Consider the following 15747-nt stretch of genomic DNA (forward strand, 5'->3'; position numbering starts at 1 on the left):
TTTAAGACCACCTCACAAAGGATATACTATCACTTAATGTCTCAGCTTTATCGTACTATCTACAACTGCAATCAACAGAGCGCAAAAAGAGGATTTTCTCACTGTTATATAATCTGAAGTAACATAGGTAACGATGACAATTAAAAGTACTTCATCTGGAAGTACTATTTATTCCAGACCAAGTAACTCACGAATACTTAACTGTGATGCCTACACATCTACAGAAAGGGTGGATTCTTTTGTAGAAAATGATGGTCACTTCTAGAAATATCGAAAATCTACCAAAGGACATAAAACCACAAGATAATTATGCAAATAATATTATACCACCCAAATGGCAAAGCCTGCTGCACAAAGGGCAACTGATGGTTGGGGGGGGGGGATCATGCTAGGTAGACACTATGGAACGCAGAGCGTCACCATTTCCTCCCTCTTGTTGCTCCTCCGCGCAATGTACCTGAGGATTAAATGCAGCTGCTACGAGCTCCTCGCGGTTCGTTCTGAATACCTCCAGGGCCCTGCAAGGCAAGTTGCAGAGACTCAGAGTCTCCGCAGACCTGCATAACAGCCATCCTTCAACCGGGAGGAAAGGGATTCAGCAAACCTCTTCCGAGTTGACAAAGCAGGCATCGACGCCGCTCCGCCTCCGCCGCGCGCGCGCATGTAGGTGCGCGCACCAGCAAGCAGGAAGCGACGGCCAGTTTTGAGAAGGCGCGCATGCCTAATAGCTTCTGTCCCGATCGACGGAGTCGGGTTGAGCCGCTTTTGGCAGAAAACAACAAATAGGAGGACCGCAATCTGCTTGGAAACTGAGCCGAGCTTTTTGGTAGCAGGAAAACAGTTTGTTACTCCGGAGCAGGATTTCTGTAATAAGGGTTCAAAGGAACTTTTTTCAAACTTGCTTCTGGCAAATGTTTGCTTAAAAAAAAATGAATAGCGTTACCTGCTACCTGCGAATCCAGTGGCGATTCTGAGAGGAACCAGTAACTTGTTTTAATGGGATGTAGTAAAATAAATAACAAGAATGCCCATTAGAGAACAATGGGAGATACCTGAAGGCTTATTGGATATAATAGAAATCAGGGATGCCGATTGATTTGCATAGGCTTCATTGAAATATATTAAAGTGTGCATGGAATGACAGTCCCTGAGACTGGAATCAGTGCTCTGGAACTGGAATGGTAGCCCCTGAGAGATGCTCCTGGGGACCATATAAACTGGGAGTCAAATCTGGTCCCAAAGATCGTCATTCCACTGTGGGGCTGTCATTTCAATCCCAAGGTCCTGATTCCAGCTCCAGGAATATTCTGGGGATTGCCCTTCACTCTGGTGCCTGTCATTCTAGTCCTAGAACACATGCTATTCCCTGGGACCTTCATTCCACTCTGGGAACATTCCAGGCCCACAACAGATTTCTTTAAATCTTCTCCACACGTGCATGGCAACTTTTCTGTACTGTATTTCAACGGAGCCCATGCATCTCCAAATCCTCTCCACAAGGCAGAAATGATTTCATGCACAAATTATTTTATATATACAGGCTGACTGCCATATTTGGCTCTCAAGGTAGGGTGTGTGTGTGTACATGCGTATTAAACAAACAGAAATCTCAAATTATTCAAGAGGGACAAATGGTAAAGTGCCATGCCCTTTCAGTAAGGTGTTTCTGTAAGACATGTTCTCAATAGGTGATAATATATAGTGCACAGGAACATCATGCCTGCTGATTTTCATGCTTGCACATAGTAGTGTACATATGTGACAGATGGAGATAGAGTTTCAGTCAGATTGGAAGTAGTTGTCAGAATCACAGCCACATATTTATTATTGTGAGTACATGCATTAACAAAATCGTGTCCAGTTCATCCTCCCCAATGTATGTTTAAAAACAACCTTTGTTACACTTACATGTTATTTGCTTATTTAGGAGATTTGTTTATGCTGCTTCTCGTTATGGTCAAAGCAGTGTACAAACTCAATAAAAACGTTACAATAAAATAAAATGCAAAAAACCAACAACATTATAATTAGTTCACTAAACGGCTCAATACAATAGAGTAGCAATATATTTTTAAAGGGTCACTAATATTGTCAAAAATCAGCTGGCAAATATTGAAACAATATTGCATTTCATAAGCTATAGAATTTCACTAGGGAGAGTGCTTTACATATCTCTTCAGATGACCCATTCCATAGGGTGAGGATCTTCACCAGAAACACTGTTCTGTGTGTACATGTAAAATCTTTGATATTTAATATTTAGCTACCATTGGCCATGTGTAAACATAAGAACATAAGTAGAGCCTGCTGGATCAGACCCATAGTCCATCCCATTCAGCTTACTGTTTCACACACCAGACAACCTGTTGCCCTGGAAGTCTAAACAAACAGGACACAGAAACCAAGGTCTTCCCTTAGTCCTGCCTACCAGCACTGGCATTCAGAGGTTTGCTGCCTCTGTAGATGGAGGCACCCTTCAGTAACCATGGCTAGTAGACACTGATGGACCTCTTCTCCATGGATCTGTCTAACCCCCTTTTAAAACTATGCTTGTGGCCATCACTACACCTGCTGGCAGTGAGTTTAATTACCAATGAAAGACATTTTCCTTTTATCTGTCCTGAACCTATTTCCCAGCAACTACATTGGGTGTTCCTGAATTCCAGTTTTTTCCATTTTCTTTACCCCATGAATAATTTTATAAAGCTCTGGTATCCACTTAGCCATATCTTTTCTAAAAGTTCCAGTCTCTCCAGCTTTTCCACATAAGAAAGGTGCCCCAGACCCCCTATTATATTGATTGCCCTCCTTTATACTTTCTCAAGCTTTGCAAGATCACACCATAGCTCTATACAATATTGGCTGTTTTATTTTCAATCCCTTTCCAGGCCAGCTGCCTGACGTATGGGTACAGCACAGGGCTATGTAGTGCCCATTCATAAGCTGACCCATGTATGAGTTGCAGTATGTTATCTGTCCGCTTCCCTTCCCCTGTATGTTGATGGGCAGGAATCTGGAATTGACCCCATCTTGGGACAGTTGTTATCTGTTTGTTGATCTTAGAATATGAACTGTTGTTTTATGAATTGTTGTTTAATATTTTATTGTATTTTTATAACTGTTGTACCTTGCCCTAAACCCACTTGTGGGAAGGGGCAGGTTAGAAATGTAATCAAATGATGATGATGATTCCTAGCATGGAGTTTGCCTTTTTCACAGTGGCAACACCACATCTGGCACTAAATTGCCAGTGCAAGTGTACTTTGGATCATACTAGTCTGTGAGATTAGATTTTGGTAGATTTGGCTTGAACCATGGGTTGACCATTACCTTGAAGTCAAGGCTGAATATGGTCCTGGTATTCCACAAAAGGGAGGGGCAGCTAAAATGGTCTGCCCATCAAGTCTTATGAATCTTTAGGATTCTAAAAGGCACTGAAGGGTTTTGAAACCCAAACTCAGAGCCAAGCTACAAATGACGCCTTACACAGGTTGGACACTTATAGCTTACCTCAAGTTTTGATGAGAAATGTAGGCATCCTGGTTTTACAGCTTGGCTCTCCATTACAGCTGCAAAACCAGGATGCCTACATTTCCCATCAAAACTTGAGGGAAGCTGACAAGTGTCCAACCTGTGTCAGGCATCACTTGTAGCTTGGCTCTCAGGGTCCATTGAGGCTGCAGTGGATTCATGGACTCTAAAACTCCTTGAAGCTATAGACAAGATTGCTCCTCATTGACTCCTCCTTCTCTGGCAGGCCCCATGGTTCACAATAGAGATGGGTGACATAGAGAGGATTGGAAGACATCTGGAAAGACACTGGAGGAAAACTCATGATAAATCTGATACAGCATGCTACAGAACTCTTTTGAAGGCTTATGATACAACAATGTTAGCAGCAAAGAAACATTACTTTTCGGAAACCATTGCATCAGTTAAATCACATCTATCCCAGCTGTTTAAGGTATCTCAGCATCTTTTGACCCCCAAATCTAAACCTTCCCTGGTTCAAGAACAGTCAATTAGCTGTGACACCTTCACAAAGTATTTTGCTGATAAAATATCTTGAATACATTCTGATTTGGATGCCATCTGTAATACAGGTAAGCCAGAAGTAATGCTTAACACACCATCCAGTCTGTTTTGACCCAGTCGCAGTGATGGATATTGACAGAGTTCTAGCATCTGTGAAAGCCAATACTTGAACTCTGGGTCTTTGCCCATCTTGTAAACACCACATAAAGGAGTCCTTGATGTCTATCATAAATCAATCACCAACTCAAGGCACCTTCTCTCAGCCTGTCACAGACGGGGTCATCTGCCCATTACTTAAAAACCAACTTGGGCCCAGCGAGTCCTGATATCATTCCACCAGGCCTGTAAGACAGACATGTTCCTCCAGGTTTATGGTGGTTGAGGCAGACATATCACCTAATTGGCCTCCTGCTAAGTGAGGATGGGTGCCTCCCTGGTTCTGTTGTTGACTTAATGATTGACCACCTTGCCCCTCAAGCCCTACTGGCTGGTAACTGGGTTGTGCAATATGTACACTGCTCTAATGCTGTTTTACAAGCTGAAATTTATTTTTATGTTAGCAATGTTTTAAATTTTTGTGTATTTTACTGATGTTACCTGCTTTGAGCCCACTTGAGGGGAGAGTGGACTATAAATAAAATAAATAAATAAATTCTCAATTAACTCAAAAGGGTTGCTATTGTAGACCAACTATCCTCAATGAGGGAATGATCTTGTGGGGTTCCACAAGATGGAGTCTTATTCCCCCATGTTATTCAATCTCTATGTAAAGCCTTTAGGAGAACTCATTCATAGCTATGGAATTAGGTGTTATCAATATGCAGATAATATCTAGCTCTATATTTTATTATCCAAATCCCCTGGCAATGCAGTAGAGGTACTGAGTTGCTGCTTGACAGTTGTTTTCTACTGGCTGAACACTAAATATAGGGAAGAACACCACAACTGGAGATAGAAAGACTAAACCACAAGTTATATGCAAAATAGAACTATTTATGTAAACTATAGAACTAAAGTAATACCCCTTGAAGTGACAAGTGCTTATAATAAATATTACAATAAATACATAAATAGATGGTCCTGTATTCCAAAATTAAAGAATTACTGTCTTCATGTTCAAGAAGAATAAATATCCAATATATACAATGTAAGAACATAATAAATAGTCAATGTGTACAATAAATAACAGTAAAAAAGAAACTTGGTCAGTATCACATTAGCACAAAAAGTTCTCTTTTTGTATGATGATCCTACCTGTGTGAAAGAAACAAGGGCTCCAGACTTACCTGCAGCCCGGTTGTCATCAGTGGATGGGAGGGACCGGGGGACGCAGTGGCGGTCATGCTCATGGGGCTCGCCCAGCATGCCCCAAGCAGGCCTGCAGCCAATCAGTTCAAACCCCGGGCCACCCAATCACAGCTGGCCCGGGGTTGGAGCTGTGAGGGGGTGGGGCCTGCGGTGGACCTTCGAGCCTCAGTCTTCACTGAGGTCCAGCAGCCGGATATTTAGCCCACTGCTGGAGCTGCCACCTCTCACTTCGGCTCTGTCGGATAGACACCCACCCACCTCGCCCTGTCTTTTATGCTTGATTCTTATTTTGTCACAACTGGTGGGCGATGGGCATTGGATCAGATCCCAATTTTGGGGAGTCGGGGCCCCTGGCACAGGCTCCCCATTGAGGGGATTCCCATAAGGAATCTTGGGAGGGAGTTATGAAGGCATGCCCAGCTCGGGGGCTGCCGGGGCATTCTCTCTCCCAGGTGGCAGGGGGGATCACCAAAGGGTGTACACCGGGTGATCTCCCCCTTTAATGCCACTCCTTGGCTCCCCCCCCCTCAGCCGGGAGCTGGGGGGGAGGCTGGGGGTCATCGGCTGGCAGGCAGGTCAGCTGATGCTGTTTTGGGGATCTGATCCACATGCTGCGCCAATACTCCTTCTTGCTGTTTTTGTTATGTTAATAAAGTTGTGGCCGTTTTCTTCCCAGCCTGTGTGTGGGTCTCAGTTATTCAGCCATGCTCCCCCGTTCCTCTTCCCTTCAACCATAGGCAGCAACATAGATACATCAATATCCATCTGACATCCATACAGCCATATACCTGCCTACCTTTCAGATTTCCAGATATCCACATAATTGCTGTCAGACTTCTATTACAGCATATCTAAAAGGGAATTAAAAAGATTAATTAAAGAGACAGTTTAAATATCCAGAGAACACTACTACCCTGCACTTGGGCAAAATCAACAGCTGCCTGCACACGTGCTTTCTCTGTGGTAGCCCCCACCTTATGGAATGGCCTGCCTGAGGAGGACAGGAAAGCTCCTACTATCCTGGCTTTTCACAAACTATGCAAAACTTAATTATTCTGGATGGATTTTAACCCAGATTATAGGGCTGTGTTGGAAGAAGTAGCTCAAAGATCAGGGACCAGGGACTTGGGTACTGTTTGCTAATGTAGACATTCACCTACTAGGGAGTTTTCCAAGTTGCTAAACATGCCGTGTAAATTAGTTATGCTTTGTTTTTTTAAAAAAATTCATCTCTGTGCTTGGCTTTATGGTTGTTTTTCAAATGTTGTGCTAACATACACTATTGTATCTCTTTCACTTTATATCCTTTTGTTAATTACTGTACTTTGCTCAGTGAATGTTCTAGCTATTAATTATATTATATTTTCACTTGCACTATGTAATCTTCTTTGGATCTCAGTGAGAAAGATGAACTATAAATAGATAAATAAATGAATAAATAAATAATTTTGAAAAAAACAGACTGTAACAAAGTCTATACTTGGTGATAACGCGTAATGAGGTTTACTGTCAAAGGAGACTAAAATGGCTAGGAAATTAAAGACCATTTGGACTGCAGCCTAAAGAAGTATTAGTAAGGTTTTTTTGAGCCATTGGGGAGGGATATAGGGTAATGGAGAGCAAGAATAACAGAACAGTTTTAATGCTGGCATTGGCATTACAGAAGTACTGTGATGAGGTTATGCATAGGCATGCTGGCATAAGCACTAAGATCAACTATACTGTGGTCTGGTCTTGAAATTACTTCACTGAAGCACTGAAGTTCACAAGCTAAATTAAGATATTTTCTTAATTAGAGGATTTGTAGGGTTAGTGAATATAGGTACTGGCATACTAGCTCAAGATACTGTTTTGGAAGAACAATTTAATAACATCTACCAGTCTGCTTCAGCAAAATAACATTGACATCTGTCGTGGCTCACGGGGCTATGGTAAAAAATATTTAATTAAAATTTCTAAATCATTTTGAGAGTTGCAGGTGAAAAAAAAGCACAGCATAAATGATATGTTTTACCATAAGCTTTGTTCAGAAATAAAGTTGTGGTAAACAGAACATTATATAATCCAGTAGGGAAATTATCTTCAGATGACACCATCAATTCCCCTCCTCTAGTTTAATTGCTCATTTATATAACACAACATATTACAAAGGATTTTCAACAATAAACATCATGTAATTGCTTCATTTACAGCAAGCAATGGCAGATTTGAGAACGAAAGATTCCAGATTATTTGGGGCAATGCTACTTATGGGGACACTTGAATTATTTTCATACCATGCAATCTGACCCTGAGGATGTCCATGTTGGGATGACACACAGAGTGACTTGTGTTGATGCTGCTAACACAGAATCTTGTAAAAGACAAGTAAAGCAAGGCAATTAAATCGCTTGTCAGTTGCAATCGCTCATTACCATAAACTACAAGGAGTATAAGTTTGCATTCAGACTAATAACTTTGTAGGAGCCAAATACTTTGAGTCTCACAGAAGAAAAATCCCCATATAAGCCCACACCATGCTCTGCTCATTCAATTTTTGTAATGGCTTTAAACAATATTATAGACATTGAATTTTGGAATAGTAGTTGTTGCCAGAATGATAGCAGTACACTGATGCATTGTCTTTAAAAGACAGTATAATTCCATTTGTTATGTATGACATGTTATAATAACAGTTAAACTTTTTTTCATGACTTCTTGATTGTCAGAGCAACCCACAGGGTCACGCCTAAAGACATGTATGTGTTCATGTGCATGTATGTGCATAATTTGTAGTTAAAAGAAAAATAAAGTAACAACCATTGATCTTGAAATTTCATCTGTTTGGACAACTTTCCAGGTAATGGTTTATATAAGGGGTATGTAGTAGCCTACCAAGGAATTTCAAAAGAAAATCAGTCCGTGTTTTATAGATTACAGAAAAGCTTTTGACTATGTGGATCATGAAAAGCTATAGAGAGTGTTAAAAGAAATGGGGGTGCCACAACATCTGATTATTTTGATTTGCACACTGTACTGTAGACAAGAGGCGATGGGTAAACAGAATGGTTTCAAGTTGGCAAAGGTGTCAGACAAAGATGCATATTATCTTCGAACCTGTTCAACCTCTATGCGGAGTATATCATAAGGAAAGCTGGATTAAACAGAAGAAGGTAAAGTGAAAATTGGTGGAAGGAACTTTAACAATTTGAGGTATACAGATGACACCATCTTACTGGCAGAAAACAGTGAAGATTTGAAATGACTACTGATGAAGGTAAAAGGAGAAAGTGCCAAAGCAGGACTACAGCTGAACATCAAGAAGACAAAAGTAATGACTAGAGATGGGCATGAACAGCAATACGAACTAAAAAAACCCACAAACAGCCCAATCTGCTGTTCGTAAACAAGCTGTTCGTGAGGACCTATTCTAAACGAACAGGTGGTCATTGCTAGCCTTGTTCGTTGCTGTTCATTGCTGTTCATCAAGCCAGACAGTCTAGCACCTGCAATCAATTCCCTTGGCAACTTAGGCAGGGATTGTCTGAACACTGTCTGAACTCCTGCTGTTGCCCTGGAAATCCCAATCTAAGCCCAATTTAGATTGATAGGCAGGTCTTCCTTCCAAGTGTGGACTGGCGCTCCAAATTTGTTACAAGAGGAAAAGACCAGGGGGGGGGGACTCCCAGCTCTGGCTTTCAGCAAGAGACAGCTGCTGTTAGAGAGACAGGGTGAGTGCATTGGAGCTTGAATCTTCTTTGTGTGTGGTGGGATAGGAATCTACCCCTTCAGGTTCCAGGGCTGCTGCCATGATCTGGGGCCAAGCTATTATTTATTATTGGTACCTTTCCTGCTGCCTGCTCAGGTAGGGTTTCTGGGAGTGGTGCAGTAGGGATCTTGATAGCTGGAGGAGAGCCTGCTGGCCCCCATGAACAATGAACAATGAACATGTTCATGAACAGGATCATGTTCGTCAATGTTTGTTGTTCGTGGATGGCAACGAACAATGGACACCATGTTCAGGTTTTTTTCTGTTTGTGCCCATGTCTAGTAATGACTACTGAGGAATTACACAGTTTTAAAATTGACAATGAGAAAATTGAAATTGTTCAAACTTTTCTATTCCTTGGCTCAATCATCAACCAAAAGGGAGACTGCAATGAAAAAATCAGAAGATTGAGATTTGGAAAAGCAGCTGTGAGAGAACTAGAGAAGATCCTTAAAGATAAGGATGTCTCTCTGGGGACCCAAATCAAGATAATTCAAATGATGGTATTCTCCATTACTATATATGGATGTGAAAGTCGGAGAGTGAAGAAAGCTGACAGGAAGAAAATTGATTCATTTGAAACATGGTACTGGAGGAGAGTTATGTGGATACCATGGATGGCCAAAAAGTCAAATAAATGAGTAATAGAACAAATCAAGCCTATATTCTCCCTAGAAGCTAAAATGACAAAACTGAGGCTATCATACTTTGGTCATATCATGAGAAGACAAGATTCTCTGGAAAAGTCAATAATGCTAGGAAAAGTGGAAGGCCAGATGAAAAGAAGAAGATCTGAAATGAAATGGCTTGACTCAATAAAAGAAGCCACGTCCTCCAGTTTGCACGATCTGAACAAGTCTGTTAATGATAGTGTGGGAAGTAGATTTAATGAAGGAGACTTTATGTACCTCTATGTGCCTTTTACTATTGTTATGCACTTTTATTATTCTCAGGAGCGAATGTAGTATTTGTAACACAACTTGCAAGAAAATGAGACTTGAAACAAAAGACGAAAGCAGAATGTATGTTATACATGTGAATCACTGTGAGAAGTGAGATCAGACATTGTGAAGCATGCTACCAGGTAGAATGTGCTTGCCAAACACCTGTTTATGACTTGATACAAAAACTTATTTGTAAAACTGCTTTATGCTAAATGTAACAACAGAGAAGAGAGACAGAAAAGGGGTTGCTGAAAGAAGGAAGCTAGTTGTGAGCTAATTAGATTAAGCTGTACCTTTCAAGGCTGGGAGGAAACCACAAAGCAGAGGAATGGGTGCTGAATGTAACTTTAAGCACATTCCTAGGGAAGGGAGAATGTTCCCCTCCCACGGAACCCAGAGAAATATTCTCTGCTTGAAACCTACAAGGTTGCCAAAAGCGACATCGGGGCATTTAGAAATGTTACAGGGACCAGAGGAATGGGCAAGAATAAAAAGCCTATGAAAGAGATGTGTGGGAAAGGAAGGGAGATGTTCCTCCTAGAGATAGAACAAGGACAGATAAGATAAGCAATGGCAATTGGGTAATATTGTAGTTGTGCTGTTGACCTACCTGGACACTTGTATCATGAAAGGTGGTCGCCCCCTTGGGCCAATGGGGGCCACTGTATTTTCTGAGCCAATAGAATAACAAATATTATAATTAACCAAAAGGTATTAATTGCTTTGTACTGCTATTGTAGCTTTGAGGAGCGTTGGACACGAGGAGACCTTTTACCCTCTGTGTAACCATCATTCCTCCATTGTTCAATAAACGTTTATAGACTGCTTCATCCACAGGACTCTGTGTCTGTCTCTTATCATGATTGGCTGAGGGACATTCGAACCACAAGTTGTGTGGAACAAACCTGGGGGTTCGTCCATAGCTGCTACCTTCCCCCCCCCCCGGACGGGCATCGTCGATGGAAGGACATTGACGTCTCCCCGGGCAGGTGCACCCTGGCCCAATTTGGCCAGCCGACGAACCAGCCGGAGAGGGTGTGTGATTGAAGCCGTGGGAGATAATAAGGTAAAAAGGGCCCTCCCTTGGGCAGGGGCATGTAAGTCCTTGGTTAGACTTGGAATAGAGCAGAGGTACCGTTCATGCGAGGGAGGAGGTGGGTCCCAATAAAGGAAAAGAATAAGGGAAATGAGATGAGAATAGAGAACCTAGGTGTGTGAAAATATTGGTGCCAATAAAAGTGTTGATGTCTGGTGTTGCTACAGCCAGCCAATAGGGGCTGTGGAGAATGCGGCAGAGACTTAGAGGAGCTGAGCGGAAGTGTGTGCATGCATTTCGACGGAGGCGTGACAGGTGCTTGGCAGGGCGAGCCAAGTATGTGTGTACTGAGCTCAGCAAAGCGAGACTGCAGGAAAAGACTCCAGAGAGCGAGTCTAGTGAAGGGGCACATGTCTCGATAAGGTGAGACTGCGGAGAGACTCGAGGGTGTGAGCCTGGAGGAGTTTGTATAGGCACCTCGACCAGGTGAGGAAGGGACCACTGTTCCTGAGCGGACAAAGCCTGAGTAAGAGGCAAATCGCAGGGCGAGCGCATTGCCAGGCATTCACCTCAGTGGTGAAAGGGGGCTGTGAGACCCGAACGTGGGTTCAGGAAATTGAGCACATCAACTGCATGAGGGTGCACCAGACCTGGCAAGGCAGATCTGAGGAGTGAGCACCTCAGCAGGGTGACGGTGTGCCAAACTTGGCAGAGCAAGTTTGGAGGAGCGAGAAGTGATGCTCCATATGTGTTTTGTGGAATAATTAAAAGTTGCTTATGGTTGCCAGGAATTTAAATGCGTTTGTCTGTCCAGTCCACCCACCTTGCAGGAGTGAAGAGCAAGTGTATTTGTGTATGTAAGAGTGTGTGCACTGGACAATAGAAAAAGGGGGAGGCGGCACTCCAGGAGCAGAGGAGCCTCTCACCACTGCCTGTACTAACTGTGCACCTGGAAAAGAACTTCTGTGCCTTATTGTTGTGTGCCAATGTCATAGATTCATAAATGGGGGACCAAAGCTGGGTGAATCCTTCAGGGAAAGGAAAATATAATCCCCCCCAACCCAAAGGGCGATCTTGTGCTTCTCCCGGTAGGACCCTAAATCCATACCCACTACCCTCTCCCTTGCCAAAGCAACTGGCATGGAGCTTGTCTGAAAGGGGGGAGTGACATGCTATAGCCTGCCAGTGGTTTTGGGGACCTGACTGCCACGAAGCCCACATCTCTTGGAGACACCACAGTAACCCATTTTCACAGGGAACAGGAGACTCCAAGAAAACAAATTCGGGGCAGAGCACTTGGAGGAAAATCATCTGGTCTGGTGTTGCGGAGGCACCCTCCACCCCTCTTCCTGTTTTTGGCACAATTGTTATTAATGTATATGTGAGGGGAGTATTGTTTTGAGCTGGGAAACACGAATAAGGAGGGATAGGAGGAGAAAGTGAATTGGAAGGAAAGAAAGTTGTTTTGTGATTCAGAAAGGGAAAGAGAGAAAGAATGGGTAACCAGAAAAGTAAATGTTCAGAAGCAGTTGTCCCATGTTCCCCATTGGAACAAATGATTCAAAATTGGAATAAGGTGGTTGGAGTAGGGAAAAAAGGCAAAGCATTATCCAATTGAAAAATTAATGACATATTGTATGGGGAAATGGCCGAAATATGTATTAGCAGAAGGTACAAGGTGGCCAATGGTGGGATCCTTTAAACAAGATAAAATTAGAAAATTATTAGATTACTGTAAAGAGATTGGAAATCATGAGGAATATGAATTTGCTAAAATGTGGTCTAATGCAACAAAAGAATGGGGAATAGTAGAGGACAGGTGAGTGGTCCCACAGTCTGCAAATGCCCTTAAGAAGGGGAGACAGGAGATCCTATGTAAGATTTACAAATGACCCAGAAGGGGAGAGGCTAATAAAACGCTCAGTGTCTATAGATTTGGAATTGCCTCTGGCAGAGGACCCCATGGACCAAATTTTAGTAGCAGCACCAGCTCCCTAGGACCAATGTGGGGACAATCAAATCATGACCAGCAAGGGGGCCAGTTAATTCAGATGCCTGTAGTAGATGGAAATTTAGTGCAAACCACAGGGCCAGCAAAATCAGATTGGAGCCCGGCGCTACCATCATTTGTTCCAATAATGCCCATAAAAAACCAACCAAAGCCCCCTGTACACAAATTCAATCAATGAACCCATTTTTCACCAAAATAAATGCATACAAATGCATATAATCAAATTCATATAATCAATATAATCAACAACTCTTTACAGATCAATAATGACTCTTTACAAGTTTACAATTTAAATATCAGGTTTACAATTTCATTATACATCATTGGTTTTTATACTACAACCGGCTGATTGAACATTCTTCAAACCAATTCCAAAATGCCGGCTAGAATGTTGAAAAGAACTTGGAAATGATTTGAAACAATTAAACATCGCATTAGGTTTTTGATTTTTTTGCTCCTGAAGAAGCACTGTATTACATGCGAAACGGAGACGGCCGTGAGGTCCGTAGAGCGACTGAGTCTGGCAAAGACAAGAGGAGTCTCCTGGACTGCTATAATTTGCACAATACCACCCGCACTTTCCCACAGGGGGGTTACTGAGCAATTCTGTCTTTGACTTTTGGAGGATGCAGGAGTTTCTCGTTTCTCTATTAATAGATCTTATACAGCGCTTCTTGCACTTTACCAGTTGGATGTTTACCATCAGCCGGTTGGAGTATAAAAACCAATGATGTATAATGAAATTGTAAACCTGATATTTAAATTGTAAACTTGTAAAGAGTCATTATTGGTCTGTAAAGAGTTGTTGATTATATTGATTATATGCATTTGATTATATGCATTTGTATGAATTTATTTTGGTATTGAAAAATTGGTTCATTGATTGAATTTGTGTACAGGGGGCTTTGGTTGGTTTTTTGTTGTGATATACCCCATGGGATTTGACCTTCCAATAATTCCCATGCCTCCATCGAATGCAAGAAATGTAAGTCTGACAATGCGAGCCCCAACTGCAAAGTACACCAAGTAATTATCTTGTCCTGTATAGAGGGGCAGCTAAAGATTGGGATATGCAGGCACTAGAACATAGGGGCAAATTTGAAATGCTAATTAATGCATGCATGCTGGAAGCAGAAAGGCTGCTTAACAGGATATAATACCCCAAGGTCCCTCCGGGGTATAGCTGCAGCAGCGGATAGCCCCTGGGAGCTCTATAGAGGAGAGGAGCCACCCGATTGGATATGGAAAATGCTGCTAGAATCAGACTCCCCAAGGGGAGGTCATCTAAGGCCATCCACAAACATAGACTGTAGCATTGATCTGTTTGGGGGAGTAATAGATGAGGAAAGTTTCCGACAAAGAATGAATGATGAGGCACTAGAGTCAATAGGCCAGGATACTGTAACGGCGCTGGCACCAATAAGGTTGAGTGAGTCCCCAAGTAAGACAGGGGAAGTAGATGATCGGGAGGCGAGCAGTTCTAAAATAACCAGAATGATGCCCCTGAGAGAAGCAGCTGTCCAGCAGGGACAGTTGGTATTTGTCTATTTTCCATTCTCCAATGCAGATTTATTGCCATGGAAAAAAACCCTTCCTAAATATAGGGAGACCCCAGAAAAATTGGCCCAATAGTTTCAAGACTTATGCAATATGTACCAGCCCACTTAGCTGGACTGCCAGCAGATATTAAACCAAATAATGCCACCGGAAGATAAAAAGCTTGTAATAGATAAGGCAAGGGCCCGCTGCCAAGCAGAAGAAGATAAGCAACAATCCCCCGGGGGATGTAAGCGATATGGTACCTCTGACTGGTACCATATCATACCAGTCAGAGGTATGGCATATGTATGCGACATACTGTGCATGGATAGTGAGGGGAATGAAAGAAGCTATCTCCAAAAGAGTGAACTTGAATAGAGTATGGGAAATTAAGCAGAGAAAGGATGAGTATCCCTCAGAATACATGGGTAGACTGATGGAGGGATTCCGTAAATGGGGAACCATGGATCCAGAAGCTGAAGGGACTAGAGTAACACTTACTGCTGTGTACGTTGCCAACTCATATGAGAACATTCGCAAAAAGTTGCAAAAATTAGAAGATTGGCAAACCAAAAGCCCGTCAGAGCTGGTTGAAATTGCCTTTTGGGTCTATGCTAATCAAGATTTGGAGAAACAGAAAGAAAAATCTATGCTGTTGGCACAGGCACTGCAGTCACAGAACATGGTGCCAAGAGGAAGAGGGGGAGGTCCATGAGGGGGAGGGCATGGGATGCGACCAGGGTTCCCTACCCAACCAGGAATAGATCGCAATTGGTTTAATTTGCCATCAGGAAGGGCATTGGAGAAGAAATTGCCCAAACTGACCACAACAGGTCTTCCCTCCTCCTCCTCCCTACATTTTGTCCACAGAAGCTCCGGCATTCCAAAATTTCCAAGCCAAACCAGTGCCGGCTGGCCCACAAGCCACTTAGGACTCAGAACACCATATAGGGGTGTCAGGGGCAAGGATTGACAAATACCCCACTCGCTGAACCCCAAATAATCTTAAGAGTGGGGGACAGGGATTATTCAGCCTTGATTGATTCAGGTGCCACTTTTTCTTCCCTCCCAACAGCGCCACCGGGCATTAGAGAATCAGATCAAACTACATCTGTGATCGGAGTTA

General features: G+C 42.6%; 1 protein-coding gene across 3 annotated transcripts in view; it reads right to left on the reverse strand.

Annotated features, from left to right (window-relative positions):
- SHPRH (SNF2 histone linker PHD RING helicase) overlaps positions 1-628 on the reverse strand; it is an 84843-nt gene extending 84215 nt beyond the window's left edge. For all 3 annotated transcript variants that reach the window (XM_054974795.1, XM_054974788.1, XM_054974804.1), the window contains exon 1: positions 458-628. The gene's annotated coding sequence lies outside the window, so the exon portion shown is untranslated. The remainder of the gene's footprint in view (positions 1-457) is intronic.
- Between the last annotated feature and the right edge of the window lie 15119 nt (positions 629-15747).

The sequence above is a fragment of the Eublepharis macularius genome, chromosome 1 (genome assembly GCF_028583425.1).
Source record: "Eublepharis macularius isolate TG4126 chromosome 1, MPM_Emac_v1.0, whole genome shotgun sequence".
NCBI classification, from domain to species: Eukaryota; Metazoa; Chordata; class Lepidosauria; order Squamata; family Eublepharidae; genus Eublepharis; species Eublepharis macularius.